Source organism: Microtus pennsylvanicus, chromosome 22, assembly GCF_037038515.1.
Source record: "Microtus pennsylvanicus isolate mMicPen1 chromosome 22, mMicPen1.hap1, whole genome shotgun sequence".
Lineage (NCBI taxonomy): Eukaryota > Metazoa > Chordata > Mammalia > Rodentia > Cricetidae > Microtus > Microtus pennsylvanicus.
The window spans coordinates 10,964,954-10,988,173 of NC_134600.1; the positions used below are offsets into that span (position 1 = coordinate 10,964,954).

The 23,220-nt window shown below is 40.4% G+C and overlaps 1 protein-coding gene and 1 pseudogene across 3 annotated transcripts in view; one reads left to right on the top strand and one right to left on the bottom strand.

Annotated features, from left to right (window-relative positions):
- Gulp1 (GULP PTB domain containing engulfment adaptor 1) overlaps nt 1-23,220 on the bottom strand; it is a 243,316-nt gene that overhangs the window by 116,188 nt on the left and 103,908 nt on the right. The gene's annotated exons all lie outside the window — the stretch shown is intronic.
- On the top strand, nt 17,901-18,325 carry LOC142839737 (ubiquitin-ribosomal protein eL40 fusion protein pseudogene; annotated as a pseudogene).

Genomic DNA, 23,220 nt, shown 5'->3' on the forward strand with positions numbered 1-23,220 from the left:
CAAAATGCAGGCTAGCATGACTGATCGGCTTACACAAGAGCATGGCTTCTCATTCACTGACACATCTCCAGAAGTTTGTGACAACCGTTTTCTTTCTACATTTGTGTTCTCTATATGACCAAGTAGTACATTCCCTTGGTTCATCAAATAGCCATAAAACCTAAAGACATGATCGATTCCCCACATAAATTTCAGGATATCTTATAAACACTTTGATCAAGTGGAATAATGTGTTATTCTCTTGCACACTGTCTGGGTCCTACATGGAGAGATGCCCAAGCCTTTGAAACTAGCTACTTGCTTCCTCACAAATCACATTTCAGAGACGCTGCATCAGGTCACCTTTAGGTGCTCAAATTTAACAGTATATTTTACATACACAAGTAGTTATGCTGGACACATGAGCTTTAAAAACAACGCATTTTTGTTTGCTTAATTTTGTTTGTGGCTTTTTAAAAGACAATTAAAACTATGCAAAAACAGATATGGAAATATTTAAGAGTGTTTGTATTCATCATCTGTTATTAAATGAAGTCCATTCATTACTCAGTGCTCAGATGTTCCTGCAGACTCTACTGAGTCTGGTTCACTTGCCATTGTGCTATGACTGTTTCCTGGGCCAGTGAAAAATATTCAGATTGTTGTGCTTAAATTCTGTGTCATAGTCTGTTACTGGAAACAGTTATAAAGATTTTGCAAATATCTTCAGTTTCTACTACAATTCCTATGCCAAGATGACCTTACTTGACTTCGCCAGAAGGCAGAAGGCAGCACCTGAGCCATTCAGTGACTCCTGCTATCTTCTGCCTTTAATTCAGTGTCAATTCCACTGACTGTTCTTCATTCCAGCCAGCATCTCCTTTCCCAAACCATTATTTCACACTTAAACTACTGTTCCGTGTCCCTGCCAGCTTTTCTTTCTCTAGCACTGATTGAAGCACTCAAATAACACCCAAAGTGCTTACTGTAAACCTCAAATCTGCTCCAGTCCTTCGTTTGTTTCACCTTCTGGTGGCAATTTGCACATATACCGTGACATCCCCTTCTTTAAAATGCTTTCTTGCCATCTGTCTCATAATCTCTCTCCTTCTGCCCTTACTCAGACTATGCTACAGATACCAGACACAGTCAACTCTTCTCCCTCCAATTCTATACCTCCTCAGAACTCAGAAAGTGATCTTATGTGCCGATAGAGAAAGATGCACAGCTCATCAGGATGGTGAGATGAGAATCCTTTTGAATTTAGGACAGATGTATCTTTAGAAAGAGAAAAGGACACAGAGATGAGGGGGAAAAGCCAAATAGAGACTAAAGACTCACGGCCTCAGAAGGAACACCAGGAGGATCTCGCTAAAGCCCAGAAGGGACAATGGCACTGATGACATCTTGCTTTTGGAGTCTGACCCTGGGCGAACAAATTTTCATTCTCTTAGGCTAATCTACTTTCTGGCTCTTTGTAATAGTAGCCTTGTGTAATTAATATATTACCCACCCTGGCTTCATATGGTAGTAGCTATTTTGTAGTAATAGGGGGGCGGCGGCGGGGCTGTGTCCCCAATACCCCAGCCGCCTGCTCGGCTAGCTTTTGCCCCGAAATAATTACACAGACACTGTATTCATTTAAACACTGCTCTGGCCCATTCCTATCTAGCCTCTTCTAGGCTAATTCTCACATCCCGATCAACCCATCTCTAATAATCTGTGAGCACCGGTCTTACCGGGAAGATTCTAGCCTAAGTCCATCCTGGGTCGGAGCTGGGGCATGGCGTCTCTCTGAAGCGTCTGCTCCGGAGAGGAGAGCTGCTGAGTCTGACCTCACTTCCTCTTCCTCCCAGCGTTTTGTTCTGTTTACTCCTCCCACCTATCTCCTAACCAATGAGAGCCAAGCAGCTTCTTTTATTTTAACCAATGACCTTCCTCCATCACTATTTAACAGGTTTCTCCTCTCTGCCAAACACTAAAGTTGTCTAGGATAAGAAAGTACATATAACCGGGCCATTGAGACGCACGCCTTTAATCTCAGTACTCAGGAGGCAGAGGCAGGTGGATCCCAGTGTTTGAAGCCAGCCTGGTCTACCAAGTGAGTTCCAGGACAACCAGAGCTACACAGAGATACCTGTCTTGAAAAACAAAACAAAACAAGACAAAACAAATGAACAACAAAAAAAAAATCACCCTCCCCTCAAAAAACACCTAAAAAAAGAAAAAGAACGAAGAAGAGCATGTATATAATGTGTGTATGTGTGTGTGTGTGTGTGTGTGTGTGTGTGTGTGTGTGTAGTATACTGTATGTGTGTGAAAAAAAAGAACCAATTAATTTCTCATTACCTATCAATACTTCAGTTTCATTTGGGACAGACACATCCACGACCTGTGCTGGTTTTCAACTGAGAATCCACCCTCTTCACATGTCTGCAGGTCAGGTGGGCACTGAGGCGTTGTGACCATGGAAACAGTGAACATAGGGCTGGTTCAGATTCAGCTGCATGGCCGACACCTTCAGTACTCACCTCTGTTCTTCAGATCCCGGGGACAATCCGGCTCAGATCAGTTCTGAGAACTGCTTCATCTGCTCACCCTCCAGTCCTCTCAGCAAGCTCATATCCTTTCAGCAAACTGCAGTTTTTGTTTAAATACCCAGAACTAATTTCTGCTCCTTGCAATCTAACTGTAATTATACTGTTCAAATGTAGATGTAATTAGAACATATATCAGACTGCTTATACAAATAGGTGTTTCATCAAAAAACACCCAATCAAGAAGTTTCTAGGTCAGATTAATATGTGTGTGTGTGCATGCGCACACAAGCACATATACAGACGAGAAACCAACCTCTGATGTAAGTCCCCAAAGGCCTATTTTACTTTTTGAGATATAGACTCTCACTGTGACAGATCTGGGTAGGCTGGCTAGAGAGTGGCCTCCTGGAATCCTGCTGTGTCTGCCTTACCAGAATGGGCATGGTAGGTACTCATCACAGTACCTTCCTTTTCACATGAGGTGTGAGGACGGACTCATGTCTGTGAACCCGCACAGCCAGCGCTGGATTGACAGAACTATCTCCCCAGCTCCTGCTGTACTGTTCATAAAGGTAAATGGAAGTATGAGAATTTACCTTGAATCTTTTTCTAAGTTTTGAATAAATAAATGCAAAAAAAAATTTTAAAGCACTTTGTAAGAAATAACAAATCAGTCAAGGGTTTGGTATAAATGATACCAACCTTTAGGCTAAACTAATTACTACTTTATACCATGACCAACATAGTGATAAGCAACCAACCACTGGTCGACAAATTTCATTATTTCATTCACATAATTTATAAAGCATTCATTAATTACTATTATATCAATATGCAGACTATTTAAAATTATTTACTAAATAAAAGCCAAAGTTGACATTTCTTTTTGATTTGTTGAAATAAGTTTGCTCTGTAGCTTTGGGGCCTGTCCTGGAACAAGCTCTTGTCGACCAGGCTGGCCTCGAACTCACAGAGATCTGCCTACCTCTGTCTCCTGAGTGCTGGGATTACTGGTATGTGCCACCACCGCCCAGCCCAAAGTTAACATTTTATGCAGGAAAATGAACATGACTAACACAGGACTGCATCTTTCACATGTAGTTGCACTAAATGGAAACTTTAAAAGCTCAGGGAGAGCGAAACAGCTTTCTTCATTTTCTTCAAGGCCCGAATGATAGCTTCCTTTTTTAAACATAGGTGCAGGTAAGGCACCTGTGTCTTTGAGCTATGATCATTTTTGGCACAGTGAAATGTCTCCCTAGATGTCCTCTCCAAACAAGAGTACTGAGCCTTGCCTTCTACACAGAGGGGCCAGAAGACCTCTCAGGAGAGTTTCCGGGTGACACCATTCTCTTAGGAGCATCTTCCACCATATTTCTTCCATCCATTTTTGTTACTTCTCACTGTTTTCTATTAATACATTGCAATCTCAAAAACATCTTTCAAGACTCTGTAATATAAATCACATGATAGAGACATCTGAATCTAAACTCCCTTACAATCTCAAAATTAAAGCGTTCCCTTTGGAGACGTCTTCTTTGACTCCTTCTAAACATTTTTACAGAAACTGTGTTTGCTTTAATCCTGCCCTGGAATTTTTCAATGTTCCCATGTAATGAGTTTGTAATTTCCTTTCTCTGTCCTTGTTTGACACTGAGCTAGTCTTTCGGCATGGTGATTTTATTATGGTTTTGGCCTTTTTTTTCTTTTCACTCTTTCAGCCAACACTAGTTACAGCAGAAGAATCCACTCTGTAAATGCTCTGTAAGGCCGTTGATCCTAGACATCCCAGAAAGAGAGCAGACAGAAACACCAATGTGGTTATCAGATGGATGGGTGGTTGACAGAAAAGGAATCGGAAGTGAAAAAGGAGCAACAGGTTACAGAATGTATTTTGAAAGTTTGCATTAATTCTATAGATCTATCGTGGGAAATAGTTTAAACACAGTTTAAATTTTAAAAAGTAAAGATTCATACTACAAGGAGTTCTACTTCCTATTAGTCAATTTTGATTTGGCCAAGGAGTGAGGGTAGACTTGGTGAAGTATGTTAAGAACAGAATTCCTTTATCCAAGGCACGTTTCCAGGACCACAAGCAAAGAAAGTGTAAAGAAAAGCTCAGAAGTCATTTAAGCGTCTTTGTGTTACTTTGGCAACCAAAGGTGGAAGAAACCCGGGCAAGTGGGTCTGCACAGGAAATGGTGATAATAACAATGCACAGAATAAATGAAAAATACCAGACAGTAAATGAACGGTTACTGGTACTAAGGGAAGGCCATTCACTTCTCGGCACCTTTCCTCCTTTGATGGCGAATGATTATTCTAATTTGGTAGATAACAAAGATGAATGAAGGACTGAGGTTGTAAAAATAAGAAATATGACCTCTGCCCAGAGATGAAACCTAAGAGTATAGGCAGCTTTCGGGATGGCCTCTGGTGGTCTCTGCTAATGCCTTGAAGTTCAATACAAGCTAGAACTGCTAAGTCACATCTACAAGACAGGAGAATAAAGAGATGATGTGTAAGAGTCCTATACAATAGAACAAACTATCATCGTTGCTACTGAGTGACATAAAAAAAAACAACTTATTCTCTCATAGTTTTTAAGTCTTAAATCAAAGCATTAGAAAAGCTTAATTTCCTCAGAAAATTAAGGGGAGTTTTGTTCCTTGCCTCTTTAAGGTTTTGGTTGGACTTCCATGGTGGTGCTGTTTATACTAAGAAGAAACCAAAAAAAAATCCATAACTCTGCATTCTCCTCTGTGTATTTTTGGAGATACACGCCACTGAATTCAGGCTTCATCTCAAACCTGGCCAATCACATCTGTGTATGCGTGCAAAAAATCAAATATGTGTATATGTTTGCAAATACTTAGAGCAAGGACTAGATGTGCCTGTTTGATCCCAAATGCAAATCATTTCAAAAAAGCGCATCCTCCTTGACTTGGCTACGTAGAAGAGACCACCACTGTGACTGTCTACCTTTTTCTCTACCTTCCATTGCTTTTCCCAAGGGAAACTGGCCATAAGCTGGGCCTATACTCTTGTCCCACAGCAATGAGATGTTATATAGTCACGGTCTGTGTTTTAGATATAGATTTGTTATATAGCAACTTAATATGAATAATGACCTAAAGATTACTTATGCAAACTGAACAACAATTAAGACGATTAAGCCAGAGAAATGGATTCCATTCTGCATATAATTATTATTTATGGAATTATCTGCTACCAAAAAAAATTGTGGAGAGTTTGATGTATACTGAAACCAGTATCTTCACTAAGAAATGAAGACCCACTACGTAAGGGTTCTACAGTCTTAGAGGACTAAAGAAAAGTACACACTAGCTGATTTGAGAAAGGAATACTTAGGCTGTGGGGCACGGAGCACATAAAAGAGTCTCATTGCAAAGGTCAGGAGACATGGCCCGGAGAGTTGATTCTGAATTTCAACAAGGTTAATCACTCCTAGGTATGAATTAACCAAGTTCCTTTTCCTTTCAATGAGGCATTACTATGTATAAAGAACACTCTACATCCCTTTACACGAAGGCCCTTATAAGAAATGATTTAAGCTGCTAGGTAAAATCCTATATCCATTATTGATTGAGATTATTGAAAGTTTCTAGAGCTAAAGGAGGTAGTACCACCTGGAAATCAAATGGTATAAATAAATTCGTATTAACAGTGTGTTTTATATAAACTGTTTTACCCATGCCATTTTATGTAAAGAAACTGGAATAATTTTATTAATAAATGAATCCTTAATTATAACAATAATTACAATGAAGCTGAGAAACAGTATAAATGTCCTAACAATAGTCTGAGAGTAGCAGTTAAAGGAAGAAAAAAAAATCTGCAGAGTTCAAAACCAATCTAATTTTACTAACACAAAATCCCACCCTGGGGCTACCGCCTTCCTGTCTGTAGATACCACAAGCACCGACTCTCTTACCTCAGTCACTTGGAATGTCAATTGTATTCAGTCACAAACCTTGAAACTAATGGCTGAGGCACCTATTTAAAGTATCAAAGTGGACCTGGCCTCCAGGTTCTCCCAGCATCCCTTGCTCAGTCCCTACCTATTACAGGGTCCTCTAGGCTGGCATACCCACCCTTACCCTAAACTTCTCCGGTACAGGGGTTGGGCTGCCCTTCCCAAAGGCTTTCCCCTAGAATCCTACCATTTTCATGACCTGCCCCTTTTCATGCTTCTACCTGCTTCGCTGCTCGGGATCCCCTCTCTCTCCCTTCTCCCTTGCCTTCCCCTTCTCCCTACTTGGCCCAACTCAGCTTAGTCATGTCCACTCTAGACTCTTCCAGAATGCCTGTCTCTCTCTATGCTCTCCACATCCCTACAATAATCATCCTCCGCCATACCTAGGAGCATTCATTTGCATCCTTTTTTATTTCATTTCTCCGTTCACCGGGTGAAGAGACTCTAGGAGTGACTTAAATGAGTTCTTTCCCGGAGGAACACAGCTGCTCCAAACCAAAGCGCTGATCTGATCTGACTCTGCTAAGGTGGATAGAATCCTTAGTTTCTGCTCGCTTTTTCCATCTGCCAAATTTAATTGGAGCGTCCACCTCTCTTCAGCTGCTTCTTCCCTCCACCTCATCTAAACAACCATCTCTCCTTTCTCACTCAGTATGTGTCTTCTCTCTGGTTCCTAGAGCCTGCTATGCCCTTTAGGGTGCCCGTGGACATCCCCCTGAACCCTTCAGGGCCCCAATGCATGGGCTATTCTACTTACTAAGACACTTGCTCACCTCCTTTTGTAGGAAACCTCCCTTTACCAAAGCCTCTCCCAATGCACCTCCTCTGCTGTTTTCTCCTCTACCTGCTCTATTGTCTCTCCTCTTCTTCTGGCTGTCACTAAGGAGATGCCCACTATGTCTACCTTTACTACAAATGCAACACGGGTGTGTGAGAGGCTTCTTCTTGCCTTCCTGGGACCCTATCCTGTGGAAAGGGTTACCTGTCTTCTGTGATTTTGGACATTTCTCAATGGCAATTTTCTCTGTCCATTAAGGGATGCCCTGGCTTGACATTCCTGTTGCCATGACACTTACCCCCTCTGCTTCCTCGTGACCTCTCTCAGTTCCTTCCTGAAACTTCCTCACCTTCCCCTAGCAGAGGCCTCCTAAGTTCCACAGATTCTCTACGTTATCCTAGGTCTCTGAACTTTTCCATACTTGCTTCCTCTTGGAACCACTTGTTCTATCTCCCCTTGTGCCCTCCTGGGCCTGAACACTGCCCAGGAATTTCCTTGCCTCCCCTCAGGAGCTGACTGCTAAGTCACACAACTTTCTTAAGCCTTTCTGGGCCCCGTTGATCTTGTCCCTGTCTCTCAGCTCCTCCTGAAAGTCCTGAAGGTTTTCTATGCCCTCCTAGCTTCTACAATATTGGAACCCTCTCTTGGTAGGGTTTCTGCTCTTCCTTCTTGTCCTTATGGCTACACTGTGCCCTGTTTCTGAGCTGCTTAAGCCTCCATATGGCAAAGCTGTTGTTTTGGTTTGGTTTTGTTTTTCTTCAAACTTTTCTCCTTGGATTTGATTCCTTTCTCTGACTCAGATTTTCGTAAGGCCTCGATGTCTTACTGAAAATGATTTAGCATCAGTGTTATAATTATAAATATGCTGACCTGCCCTGTCACCTGGGTACCCTGTCCCTTTAAGAGACAAGCTCCGCCCACTCCCAATCTCCCCTTCACACCAAGGCAAGCTGGTCTCCATTCTCTCTCCCTTCTTACTTCCTGTCCTCTTTCTGTCCATTCTTCTAAAGAGGCAGCTCCCTGCCTCCTTCATTCCCCCCTTCCCTCCCTCTCTCTTTGTCCCTCTTGTTCTCTCTCTCTCTCTCTCTCTCTCTCTCTCTCTCTCTCTCTCTCTCTCCCCTCCACACTCCTATCCTCATAATACCCACCAAATAAGCTCTCCACACTCAAGCTCTGTCTGCATGGCATATCTGTCTGTCTCCCACCCATTGCTGTATCCCAGCTGCCATGGGACCTGCCGGGGTCACCCACTCCATAAATCATAACAATCACTATAGCTTGATGGCCAAAGAGGGTAGACGCAAGTTCCAAATTCTCTGATTGCAACAACTTCTGCCACTGCACAAGCAAATGATACCTTATCTCTAAGGTTTTACCACTTTCAACTCTGAGAACTTTCATCTCTAGGATTTCTTTATGCTCTGCTCTCAAAAAATCAACTGAGACTGCTGTGTCAATAGTCTTTCCCTCAGGATTTGTAAACTCACTGGGTGTGGCTAAAGAGTCTATAAAATCTGTAAAAAAAAAATGTGACTTAAAACTTTTAACAAAAAGCTTAGAGTTAAAACTATACCTAGGAATTTTAATTTGCTACAATATCCTATACTTGAGATTCATTTGGTTTAGAGTAAACTATATATACAACTTGGACTTAACTCTTGTTTTTACAAAAAGATCTACTAGGAAAACATGCTTTGAACAGACCCACCTGACTTACCACCTTCTTGGCTGATTATCTCATCAAGATAGAAGCAACCACATCACTGGCAGCTACCTTTACTAAGGTTAAAGAAAACATGCTGTGTGATTTCACCATTTTATGATACCCACATGTCATAAAGCAACAATCATAAAACCTTTCAGTCTTACTGATCTCCTGGTTTCTCACTGTATCTCTTCTTAGACTAAGGAAATACTAAGAAGTCTCCAGGATGTTTTGGATTGGTATGGGTTTTTGAGTGATGATAAACATTGAAGGTTATAAAGATTTACTCAGATTAATAAACAATGACTTAAGATATAGGTCTAACTGTTTATATCTTTGCTACCTGTTCAACACTAAGCTTTTAGAAAATTTAGATATGTAACAATCTGTGTGAAAAACAAAGTATATTTCATAATCAAGATTTATAAATTCCTGAGGTCTACTAAGGTTCATGGTAGTATCTATCCAGATCCATTGTTTTTGATCACTTTGTTAAGTTTTAGCTATTTGAATAATCTAAGTTATACCAAAAAAAACACACCCTGATATCCTAAAGTGGTGCATTATGATTAAAAGCTTCATTTTGATATTAAAAGAGCTTCAATTTAAAATTGTTACTTTCTTAAGGCTAACTAACAGAGATACAAATGTAAAGTCCTAATCTTAAAAAAAAACCCTACTAACTTATTGTAAACTATTAAAGATAACTAAGGCATGCAAGTTGCTAGCCAGTCACCTTATAACTGATCAGATTCTTTAATTGTGCTCATAACTATAGCTGTAGTAATGCTACATACTAACGTACTTAATTACAGAAGTAAGATTTATTTAGCCTTCTATATAAATTTTCAAGGTTAAACCTAATAAGTATGTAGAAACAAAATTTGTTTAGTTTAGAAGTACTTAATATATAATGTTCCTCAAAACTTTTCAGAGATCTGCTGACTATGGCATTTAAAATGTTTAATGGAAAAACCTTACTGTAACAGAGACCCCAGCGCCTAGAGGTGACCCCAAGATTTCCAAAGAAGATGCTGGTGCACAGAAGGACTTCGCCTGGAGCTTGGTTTAAGTGTGACAAGCCAACCACTGGGTGAAAGATTGCCCTTTGACTTTCTCACCACCAGGATCCTGTCCAAACTGTGCACTATTGGGAGATATTACATTAACTAAATAAAAATATGCTGTATTTCTTTATGTTGTAGAACATTACTTTAACTATGTACAGGTGTTTTGCTTTTGTTTATGCTGCATTTGTTTAACTAGATAAGCATGTATTGCTATTTTACTTTGCCTGACTAAGGCACCTGATTGGTCTAATAAAAAGCTGAGTGGCCAATAGTGAGGCAGTAAAGAGATAGGCAGGGCTGGCAAGGAGAGAGTAAGTAGGAGGAGAAATCTAGGCTTGAGAGAAAAGGGGAGAATGAGAGGGAGATACCTTGGGTCAGCAATCCAGGAAGCCACCAGCCAGGCAGACTGAGAGGAAGCAAGAAAATAGGAGGTCCAGAACGAAAGAAAGGCAAAAAGCCCGGAAGCTAAATGTAGATGAAGAGAAACAGGTTAAAATGAGTTAAAATAGGTAGGAGGACAAGCCAAACTAAGGCCAAGCATTCATAACTAAGAATAAGTCTCTTGTCTCTATGTCATCATTTGGGGCTGGTAGTTCCGAGAATGCCTGCTACAGTAGGCAAGCACCCCCAGTTTGCCTAAGACAAGGTAGGCTGGTCCTCAGAATTTCTCCTCCACGAGAAAGTCTGTCAGATCTCCTGGGCCTGGAAGTAGAAGACTCATGCTTTCCTGTGACCTCTGCCTACAATGAAATCAAGCTTTCCACCGAGGACCCTGGGGTGATTATCCAGATAGCTGGCAAATCTCTGTCATTTTTAATAGAGTAGGGAGCTGCTTGGTCTGTATTTCCTGCTTACTAAGGTAAAATTTAGTCTTCTCAAATCTCTGATGGCATTGACAACTGGGCTATGTTAGCTTTGTCAGTTTAAGGGCAGAAATCAAGATTTCAGCTGACAGCTCGGTTCTATTCATATGTAAAACCGGCCTCAAGCCTCATTTTCCTAGAGCTGGTAGGTCTCCCTAAAGGACTAAGAAGTGATTTAAGGTAAATAAAAAATGAAAAGTGCTTCAGATTTATTTTCCTTGCTATGCTATTGTTATACTAAGATTTCAAAAGTTCAGAATTTTAACAATCGGTGGGCTTCTGATAAGCCATTAATCTAGTTCTGGTAAGCTCTGATAATATTAGCATGCAAAAGCTTAAAACTTTAAATTTCCTCTGGATGGTTGCCTTCTATGTATAGACAGAAAAATGCTTCCCACTATGCTGAAAACATCTCTGTTTAACCTATATATCCCATGCTCTGGGAAATGTGGTAATGCTTTTAACCCAGAATCATTTTTTGGGTACCTGTGACACAAAGGTGTGATTCTGCTCCCTTTTCTACAATGTGGATTTCACTCCAGAGTACAAAGAGTGGTGGGGCTAAGGAATCTAAACCTTTTATCTCTTTTTATAAACTTAAAATTTTCTTGTAAGCTTCAGACAATAGACTTGAATCCACAAGTCAAATGGACTTCAGATAAAATTCTCCTGTCAATCAACAGCCTGTTTCCCCACCTACTGCCTATTCTTGGGGGTGGGCTCTCTATCTCTCTCCCTCTCCCTTTTCTTAAGACTCCCCTCCCCCAACTATCAGGGCCATGACCCCAAAAGTTTCAAATGTACACCTAAGAAAAAAATTTTCCCCTAAACTCCTTAACATTACCGTTTCCCTCTAGTATATCTGTTCCAGCATATTTCAAATAAACCACAGATGCTCCAATAACCTGCCCGCTCCAGGGTTCCCCTGAGAAGCTGCATCCTAGCCAACTTCAAATGGGCTATCTCCAGGTGGTCCAGGCTCACACTCTGCTCCAATGCCACCTCACATCTCTGGCCCTCGATGGTACTGAAGAGCCTGGACAGGGAGTGAAAAGGTCTGCTTCTGGACTCGGAGGGCAGCATTCTGGTTTTCTTGGGTTCTCAACAACTACACTTCAATGCCAACAAGAAGTAGCAAGAGAAGGCTGCATTGCTCCTTAGCATTTATTATCAACAAAATGTCTGGGATGCTAAGTCTCAAACCTTGGGACAAATAGGTGAGGTGCCTATTTAACATATCAAGCTGGACCTGGCCAACAGGTTCTCCTAGTATCCCTAATTTTCTACCTGTTACAGGGTCCTCCTGACAGGCATATCCCACCTCTACCCTAAATTTCTTCAGCCCAGGATCTGGCTGTCTTTCCCCAAGATGCTCTTACGTATATAATCCGACCCTTTTGGTTACCTACCCCTTTTTGTGTCTTTGCCTTCTTTGCCCTCATCCGCTTCTCTCCTCTCTCCGTTTCCCCCTCAGTCTCCTCGCACAGCTCAGCTCAGCCTGGTCATGTCTACTTTGGATGCTCCTAGATGTCCCTGTCTCTTCCTATGCTCCTATAATAAAATATTTCCTCCACTATGCCTAGGGGCAGTCAGGTCCTTTTTTATATATGTATAATTTTTTCATTCAAACTGTTCATATTTTTAAATTTTACTTTAACTTCTCTTACTGAAAATAAAGAATCCAATATATCTTATTTTCATTCTCACAAAATTGACACACATTGTCTTGAAGAAGAGAGGGCCTGCTTTTGGTCCTGGCCACCCAGCTAGCTTACACCCGAAATAATCACACGGAAACTATATTAATTAAAACACTGCTTGGCCATTAGCTCTAGTTCATGTGGCTAACGCTCACATATTAGTTTAACCCATTTCTATTCTAATCTGTGTTCACCACGAGGTCGTGGCTTACTGGGAAAGATTTAGCATGTCTGACCTGGCGTCTCCATGGCGGCTCTCTCTCTCTGCTTTCTTCCTCCCAGAATTTAGTTCTGTCTTCTCTGCCTACCTAAGTTTTGCCCTATCAGGCCAAGCAGGGTTTTTTTTAATTAACCAATGAAAGCAATGTAAATGCAGAAGAACCTCCTATACCAACATTGATTTGAGAGTAACCTGAAATCTAGGTTTGCTAGTTTTATGTCTACTTGACACAGGCTGTAATCATCCAGAAGGAGGGAATTTCAACCGAGACTATGCCTCCAGGAGGTCTGGCTACAGGCAAGGCTGTAGAATATTTTCTCAATTAATGATTGATGGGAGAGGACTGAGCCCATAATGGGTGGGACCATCCCTGGGCCGGTGGTCCTGGGTTAATGAGAAAGCAGGCTGAGCAAGCCATGAAGACTAAACCAGTAACTGTAGGACTTCATGCCTTCTGTTTCAACTCCTGCCTCCAGGTTCCTGCCCAGTTTGAGTTCCTGCTTTGACTTCCCTCAGTATCATAATTCAGAATATGCAAGCCACATTACACCTTCCTCTCCAAGTTGCTTTGGCCATAGTGATTCAGTAGCAATAATAACCCTAAGGCAGAAATTGGCACCAGCATCACTGGCTATGGCAGTGACAGACCTGACTGTGTTTCAGGGAGGACTGTGGGAGGACTTTGGAACTTGGACTGGAAATACCTTTGTGTTTTCAAAGCTTGGTGGGCTGTCATGACAACTCGAAAGATTAGATAATAAGGCTGGGAGTTGCTGGAGGCCTGGCTTGGGGAGTTTCAAAAGAAAGCAAAGACTCTTATCAGGGCTGTCTGATATTTTGAACTAAGCATCTGCGGTTCTGGTCAGCTAGGGCTAAAGAATCAGCTGGGAATAACAATACAGAAGCATTACTCAATAAAAGCTTTCTGCACTGGGGCAACTGATGCCCCTTAGCTGGAGATACAAAGTCAGCAGTGATTGAAGAGACGGGACCAATGAAGGGAAACCCGAGATGGGTTTCCCCAGGGTCAGCACACCCTGTGTTCCAGAGGTGACCAATGAGCGGCCACTCACTGACAGCTGAACTTGGTAGAGTAGGAATCACCAGGGTGGTGCTAGTTTTGTAAGCATGCAGTCATAGAGAGCAGACGAGGTTTGGAACTATGTGGGGGTCCTGAAGAAAAACCCAGGAGAAGATATTAAAGTACAGTTGAATTGCAGCAGTAGACACTAGCATTTTGAAGATGCCAGTCCAACGGGAGGCTGCCCAGTACAACAGGGGCAGTGGAGTGCAGCTGGCTTGAGCATAGGAGACAATCTCTATGGGCTACAGAAAACCGGAAACACTGACCCAGGCTTTTGAGAGAGCCCATAAATCAAGAGTGACTCTTAGCCATTGGACGCTGTGGTATATATACTTCTGGAGTTTGTATTATTTTGATTTGATTTTGACTGCGTCCTGGTTCTCCTCTCTTGGAATGAGAAAATATTTCATTTCTTTTGGTGTCACAGAAACCAAAACTTGAGAGAATTTGAACTTGTTAAACAGACTGTATTTTTTTTATTGATTTTTGTTGAGCTCTACATTTTTCTCTGCTTTTCTCCCTGCCTCTCCCCTCCCCTTCAACCCTCTCCCAAGGTCCCCATGCTCCCAATTTACTCAGGAAATCTTGATTTTTTTTTTCTACTACCCTTGTAGATTAGATCTATGTATGTTTCTCTTAGGGTCCTCATTGTTGAACAGACTGTATTTTTAAGAGATGTTTTGAGTATTTTAAAGAGATGTTGAACTCAAGAGTTTGAATTTTAAAAGAGAGACTTACTTTCATAAGTTGAACTGTTTTATATTGTAATGTTATTAATCTTGGGGGTGAACAGAAAGGAAACATTATAGCCTAACAGTTGTAAGCCTCTTGATATATACAAGTGATCAGGCCCTGACCCCACACTACTCTAATAGCCATAAGGGCCATTTCCAGATCTTTGAGACTTAGGGGGCCAAGCTCTGCCCTACAAAAAAAAAAAAAAAAAAGCCCAAGGTCAGTCCAAAAAAACCTCACCAATCCCTGAGCTTACTCCAAAATCAGGCTTCAGAATCCCACCAATTCCTTAGCTTGCCTAAAGATGAAACAACAGAATACTACCAATCCCAGGCCATCTTGGAAAGCTCTGCTCCCCCAAGAAACCCTATATAAAATGTGCCTTCTACTACTCAGTTTGCTGCTACTTCTCTCCTGACCAGAAGCAGCCACCCTCTTGTGTCTCTCCCAATCAAACTCTTGTGTGAGGTTTGTTGTGTGGTATGACTTTATGGTATTCCTTGACTCTAGACCACCAGGATACCTTTCCCCTCAGAGCTGTAACACTTACAACAGCCATGTGATGTGTTTGTGTGTCAAGTTGACAAAGAGTCAACTGTGCTGCTAATTTTATGTCAACTTGACACTAACTATTTAAGAGGAGGGAGCATCTATTGAGAAAATTCCTCCAAAGTATCCAATTATAGACAAATCTGCAGGGCATTTTTGTTTTTTTGAGACAGGGTTTCTCTGTAGCTTACGATGCTGTCCTGGAACTAGCTCTTGTAGACCAGGCTGGCCTTGAACTCACAGAGATCCTCCTGCCTCTGCCTCCCGAGTGCTGGGATTAAAGGCGTGCGCCACCACCACCCGGCTAAGGGCATATTTTTCAATTTACTGATTGATATGATCCCAACCCATTATGGGTGGTACCACCCTGGAATGGGCTCTCCCTGACAAGAGTAAGCAATCAAAGCTGAGAGCTCCTCTCAGACACACCAAACAGCAAGGCAAGCTTTCAACCGAAGCACCTGAAAAGGCTCTCTCCATCATGCGGTGCTCCCTGCAGGCTGAGAAGTGTGCTCCAGGTTCCCAGATTCCTGCGCTGTCACCCTTGTTGAAGTAGGCTTTGGTGATACATCTGTGTTTGATGTTCCTATCAATAACTCGTCACCCGTACTCCTGTGAGTAACTGCATTTAAACTCCTGGTTCACCAAGTTGGGCTTAGGTGATATTCATGTTTTGGTCTTTGCAGTAAAGAGATGTGCATGTTGCATCTCCCCAGGAAAAGGTTTGTCACACAAAACATGCATGCTTCATATACTATAAGTTCTCAGAATGATAAGTGTATCTTCGTTGCTTTATTTCTTTCTTCCCTAGAGCACTGAGTCTTTGATGCATGGTAAATACCAAATGTTCAGCTGATAGTTGTGATGTTAACATTACATGTAATGTTTAAAATTACTACGCTTGACAAACCAAGAAGCAAGAAAAAAATGTCCCTAATATGTAAGACCCTAGCTTTTACAGGCGGTACCCAAGCAGCCCACTTCCTTTTATTCCCCAGACATTGAAAACTATTCTTCAACTGACTGGTCTTGGAAAATTTGCTGTTCTTTCAAGATAGTAGATCACAAGACCAACTGCTCATTCTGCTTTGGAATTCAAACTTGCTTACTCTGTTCAAAAAGACAACTACAAGACCCAAAATTGTAACTTTGTGGGGTTTGCCTTTATAAGCCCTGGGCTGATATGGCAAGGTGCTACATCTTTGTGGCACTCTTAGGTACAGACCTTTGTGGCACTCTTAGGTACAGACCTTTGTGGCACTCTTAGGTACAGACCTGGCATCAGTATTTAAATAAAAAGCCTCTTCTTTTTGAAACGTATTCATAGTCACAGTGAATCTCTGACCCCAGACTTTTAACCAGAGTGACTATCATGAAAAGTACCCTGGCCCTTCTGTTTTTTTTCCTCATGAAGACTGTTTTTTCTTACATAGTATAAAGCATATTTAGTTTCTCGATTATAATTGTTAAAGCTACGGCAGACACCCTATTCCCCCTGTAGTGGTCCCTCTCTACGTTATGAAATTCAAATGCTCAAATGCACAGATCCAAACAGCAGAAGGTAATTCCCACCGCTCGTCTCCTTCCATCCTGTCTCCAATTTCCGGCACATCCCCTGGCTTTCCCTGCTCCACCACTGTGCCAAGCTGAATCTCCATTCATTTCATGTCCAGCAGCACAAATCAACTTCATTTGATCAAGAAGCCTTCCTCAAAACCTGGCTCTCGATTGTCTTTGTCTTTTACACCTTTGCTCGCACTGACTGGCTATCTCCTTTCTATAGAAAATTTGATGGAATGTGTCCAATAATTTGGCGCTGCATCTCAACAAAAGTTAGACATGTTTTTCTGCCCCTACTCGTCATCATTCCCATTGCATAAAAGCATCGTGGTGGTAAGAGTTAATGTGTTACTGTTCTCAATAAACAGCTGTCAAAAAAATACTTCTTACCAATAAATGGTGCTTTTTAAATGGTATAGAAACCTTTGGTGTGTGTAATAGTCACTGATCTTTTAGAGTTGTTTAAATAAAGAAATGTATTAGCTTTACAAATGTAAGAAAAGCTACAGTCTGCAATCAAAATTCATGATCATAATTGATTATTTTTTTCATTCTAAGCTAGGTTTTGTTAGAAAAATTACTTGAATAGCAAAACAGAAATAACTGGAAAATTTTCAGAACTAATCAAAACTTTATCTCATTAACCATCATCTGCAGATAAATTTAAGAATAAGAACTAAAAAGATGTTAAAACATCATTATCATAACAGCGATAGAATTTTAGTGATATGTAGATCGATCTATTTACAAAGATAAATATGTACATAAAAGAACTGTTTTCATAAAGCAATAAAAAACAAGAAGTATACAAAGATGTTCATTCTCCCCTCTTTTATTCTATATAGTTAGCTGTAGCAATTAGACAGGAGAAGACATAAAAGGGATAACAATAGGAATAAGTAAGTCATCCAATTTGCAGCTAACATGATTCTTTACTTAAAGTGACATGAGTCTACTAGAGTGTAGCAATAAGTCTACTACTACAAAACTCTTAGACATAATAAACCTAATATTGAAGTATAAAAATCAAAATTAGCTTTCATTTATACTAACAGTCTACAAGAAAGAGATTAGGAAAAATATCCCATTCAAAACTACTTCCCCCAGGTCTTTCTTTTCAACACGGCAACTGAGCGGGTTGCAGACACCAACATGCAGATCTTTGTGAAGACCCTGACAGGCAAGACCATCACTCTTGAGGTCCAGCCCAGTGACACCATCGAGAATGTCAAGGCCAAGATCCAAGACAAGGAAGGCATCCCGCCTGACCATCAGAGGCTGATATTTGCCGGCAAGTAGCTGGAAGATGGCGGGACCCCGTCCAACTACAACGTCCAGAAAGAGTCCACTTTGCACCTGATGCTTTGTCTGCATGGTGGCAACATCGAGCCGGCCCTTCGTCAGCTTGCCCAGAAGTACAACTGTGACAAGATGATCTGCCACAAGTGCTATGCATGCCTGCAACTGACGCAAGAAGAAGTGCGGCCACACCAACAACCTGCGCCCCAAGAAGAAGGTCAAATAAAGCTGGGGCCATAACTGGCCCATGAACCTGGGACCAAATAAAGTCCCTTTTCATCGACTGGAGCAGAAAAAAAGAAAAACACTACTCCCCCAATATTAAGTATTTAGGAACATAATCACCAAAGGAGTTTTAAAAAGCCTCTACAATGAATATTATAGATGTTGAAAAAGGACATTGCAGAAGATAATAACCAATGGAAAAATATTCCATGTTCCTATACAGGCAGAAATAATATTATGAAAATGGCTATCCCACCAAAATTAAAGTACAGAGTCAATGCATTGTCTTTCAAATTTTTCATGGCATATTTCATATGTTTAGATAAAAAAATACAAGAATTCATATGGAATGGCGAAAGATCACGAACAGCTAAAGCAATCCTAAGGAGAAAGAACAATACTGGAAGCATTCTGATGCCTGCTCTCAAATTACCCTGCAGTGATAGAGACAACCTGGTATCATCACCAGGATAAACAGGTACATTGATTGACTAGAATAGAGGTCCTGGAAATAGAACAGCAAAGCTAAGACCACTGCATTTCAACAAAGGAGGCAAAAACATCATTCGGAAAGAAAGAACCTATTCAGCAAATGATACTGGCAATACTAGATCTCTGCTTGCAAAGGATGAAAGTATACTTATATGTTTACCTTGTACAAAAAATCAGTTCAAAATGAAATAAAGGGCTTTAATTTAAAATCTGAAACATTGCAAATATAAAGAAAACATGTGGGATACCATGCGAGACACTGGGATATGGCTAAGGACTTTCAAATGGAACACAATAGCACATGGCCTAACCCCAGATGGGACCACATGAAAGTAAGTTTCAGGGCAGTAAAGGACACAGTCAGCAAAGGACACAGTCAGCGGAGCCCACAGACAGCCCATACTGTGGGGGGAAACCTTACCAGCTACACTTCAGACAGCAGGCTTATTTCCAGAACCTGCAGCTTAAAGATTTTCTTCAGTTAAGTAGCAAGGAAATAAAACTTCAAATCAACAATGGGCAAATTAACGAAATAGATAGTTCTAAAAAACTAGGAAGAGAGAGAAGAAGAAAAGAAGAAGAGGAGGAGGAGAAGGGAAGGGAAGGGAAGGGAAGGGAAGGGAAGGGAAGGGAAGGGAAGGGAAGGGAAGGGAAGGGAAGGGAAGGGGGAAGAAAGAACTAAAGTCAATAGGTGATATGTGTTTTAAAAGGTATTCATTATCTAGCCTGGTGTAGCAACAACACCTTTAATTCCAAAAGTGGGGAGATAGAGACAAGCAGATCTCTGTGAGTTCGAAGCCAGCCTGGTCTACACAGTGAGTGCCAGGACAACAGGACTATATAGTGAGATCCAGTCTCTAATAAATAAATAAATATAAAATAAGAGTGATTAATATCTCTGGCCATCCAAGAAATAGAAATTAAAACTACCTTCAGATATCACCTCATTCTAATCAGAATGCTCTCATCAACATATTTGACGGCAAGTGTTGGAAAGGACATGCAGAAAAAGGAACCGTTCGTCACTAATTGGAAGTTTAAATTAATACAGCCATTGTGGAAATCAGTTTGAAGATTTAACAACAACAAGAAGATAATAAAAATAGATCTACCGTATAACCCAGCTACTTCACTCCTGACAATATATGCAGAGAATTCCTTATACTATCACAGAGATATTTGAACTCTATGTTTATTGCTACCTTTATTAACTATAAAAAAGAAATGGAAAGAATCTTATTGTCTATGAGCAAATGAATGGATAATATAAGTGTAGATCTGATACGTGTGTGTGTGCGTGTATTACGATACTATTCAGCTTTAAAGAAAAATGAGGTTAAGAAATTTTCAGGGAAAGGAATGTGATTAGAATCGATATTATCAAGCACGGACACACAATCTCAGAAAGAAAAAAAAAACCTGCATGTTTTCTTTTATATTCAGAATTTAGGTTAAATGTGCATGCAGGTACAGTTTGTCATGCAGAAAAGAACAAAAAAGGCCAAAATATTAGGGCGTAAAGAATGGCTAAATTTTGGGGGAGACAGAGTCTGATAAAGGCCCAGGACTCACCGCAAAGGCAGACTGGCTGGCCAGAAAACCCAGGGATCCATCTCTATCCCACCCTCCAATTTCCAGCACTAAAACTCTAAGCACCATCACCCCTCAATACGCTTTTTAACATGGGTTTTGGTGTTTAAAACTCAGACCCTTGATAGAACTATCCGTTAGTCCATAATTTCAAATCTTTTACAAAATAAAGCCATTTTATAGTTTTTGTTTGGAAGTGAAAGACTGTACATAATCAAACACTTTAACCTTACCTAGGCATGCCCAAACATAGGTGAAAGTGTATACAGACCCTGGACTTTCTACACATTCCACAACACGGCTGTCTCAGAATTTTCCTTTGATCATTTTCTCTTCTATGAGGCAGAGTCACGCATAAAGAATTAAATTGCCATGAGTGTTCGTAGAAGTAACCGATAATTGTGTTTATGTCTATTTCACTGTAGAGGGTGCAATCTCTCTCCAAGACTTTTACTTCTGTTTCTTCTGGTTGTCTAGAAAGTTCATAAATAGTAGGGAAGCAATAATAAAAGGTAATAAGTAATAAAACGCCTTGCTAGATAGTGGTAAGTAGCAAAGTTGCTAGAGGACAGTCGGCATCTTAACATATATAACATGTGTTACCATCCCATCACAGAGCCAGCTGACAACATGTGCTATTCTTCCTTCAGCCTAATAGGGGCTCAGCTCTCTCACACCTTAGCGAATTAGATGCACCAAGCCCATACAGGATTCACAATGATTTGCTTTCCTGTTTATCCCACTCCCATCACTGTAGAAGGGCATTTAATTCTTTATTTATCCATAATTTATTGCTGCACTACAGTTAACAACAAGAGCCATCAACGGTTAAACTTAAGGTTTTTCCCATAAGACCAAATAAAATAGTCTCTCCAGGAACTCATAAAACTGAAAATTATTTTCCATTACTTAATTCAATCGTCTCAAATACATGTCTGACAAAAATTCAGAAAGTAGCAGAACACTGCATAGGATAGTTTCTTCTTACTGAAACACAGAATCATTTTTCCAAAATGAGGAAACTCCTCTTTCTAACTCTCTGCCCTGCCTTTAAAGCAAACACCTTGGCACACATGTTAGCCACCAACGATAGACAATAGCAAATATTTCATTCCTATTTATATCTACGCTATCTAAATATTCTAAAAGTTTCTCCATCTCACACATAGTCTTCTTTAGAAGTCTTATTTATTCACCATTTTAAGAAACTTCTAATATGAAGTTAGGAAGAGAAAAAGCAAAGTATTAGCTTCGCTTACATCAGCAAACCCCATGCTACAACTCACTCTTGGGTTTACTAGAAACAACAGGTGAGAGAAAAGAGAGACAACGATGACAGTTCTATTATCAGCCGGGACACCACCAGTGACCACACTGTCGTTTTAGGGGGGACATCTGACACACAATGTAGAACACGCCTCAATGTCATCACACCTAAAGATGGCAGTGCTGGGAGGTCTCATACCAACTGTCTTTAGTCACATGCTAAGTACAGCTTCCAGGATCACCAAATCCTTCAAATCTCTGCCCAAATCCCTTGGCACTGTTGCTTCCATGGTCAAACAATGTCCTGGGCAAAGAAAGACAAGAGCTGCCTTGAAGAATCTTCAGCTATAAGGTAGGCAGTGAGGCCAGACAATGTCTCCCGCCAAAGAAGACAGCCATTTGAAAACATACACACTGTATTTTCAGCCCACATCTAAGACTTTGAGTAACAAAGAATGTTTGCCTACCCAGTGATGCTGTCCCTTATGACGTTCTTGTACCAACTCCTTGTCCACACAAAAGTAAAGGTCACACTACCATATATTTTATTTCCTGTCCTAAATGAAAGTTTGTAGACACAAAACTGTCAAACACATATGCAACAACAACAAAAAAGATAACTAAAAAGCCAGACCACGATTTTCAGAATCATTTACCAGATCCTATTTTATTCTCATATTTGTTTTAGGAAAGAAAATAATGGGATATTTTTAAGGACAAAGAAATGATTTTTCGAGGTATGTTGTAGAAAAATACAGATCCAAGAAGAAAAAAAAAGAAGAGAATTAACCAAAATAATATTATTAACAGGTGTTAAGAAAAACTTCTAGTAAATCTCTATCCAAAAGATAATAACAGTGTCTTTTCTCAAAAGGGTCACTTTGGCTTAACCTTCCCTGAATTTTATTTCCAAGAACAGCTGACTAAATAAAGCCCAATTTTGTTGCAGAATGTTTTCAAAGCAGAATATTTTATGGAATATGGCAGAATAAAGAAGAGAATAAAAATACTTGCATCAAAAACAAGAATGAACTTGTGCCTAGTGTTGACATTCATGCAGTGAACTGATGTACACTCTGCTTCCATGTCTGATGTGATTAAATTTGTTCATAGAGACAGCATTTTGGATAATCTTGCAAAAAAAAATGAGACTGGCTTATATGCTGTTCCTTTGAACATATTTTTATCCTAGAATTTTAAAAATCCTGATTTCCAATTCAAATCGTTCTTACATTTCTAGTTTGAACATAATATATTCAATTTAAGGCTGTCTGCCACCATTTATCACTCATTCTCGAGTACTCTGAAGACAGATAGGAAATTAAGTGAAGGCAATCACTCTTTACACAAACTTTCATACTTTTTAACAGCACTAACTTGAGAAAAACATCATCAGACATGGACAGGTTTTCAACTTTTCAACTTAAAGCATGGCTATAGATGTTCTCCAAGCTATAAACCAAGGTCAAACCCCAAGTAGAGGCAAACAGCATTGCTACTTATCATGACATACAAATCATGTATATGATGTTCATAAAAGGTATTCAACCGCTAAAGAAAGAGAGGCC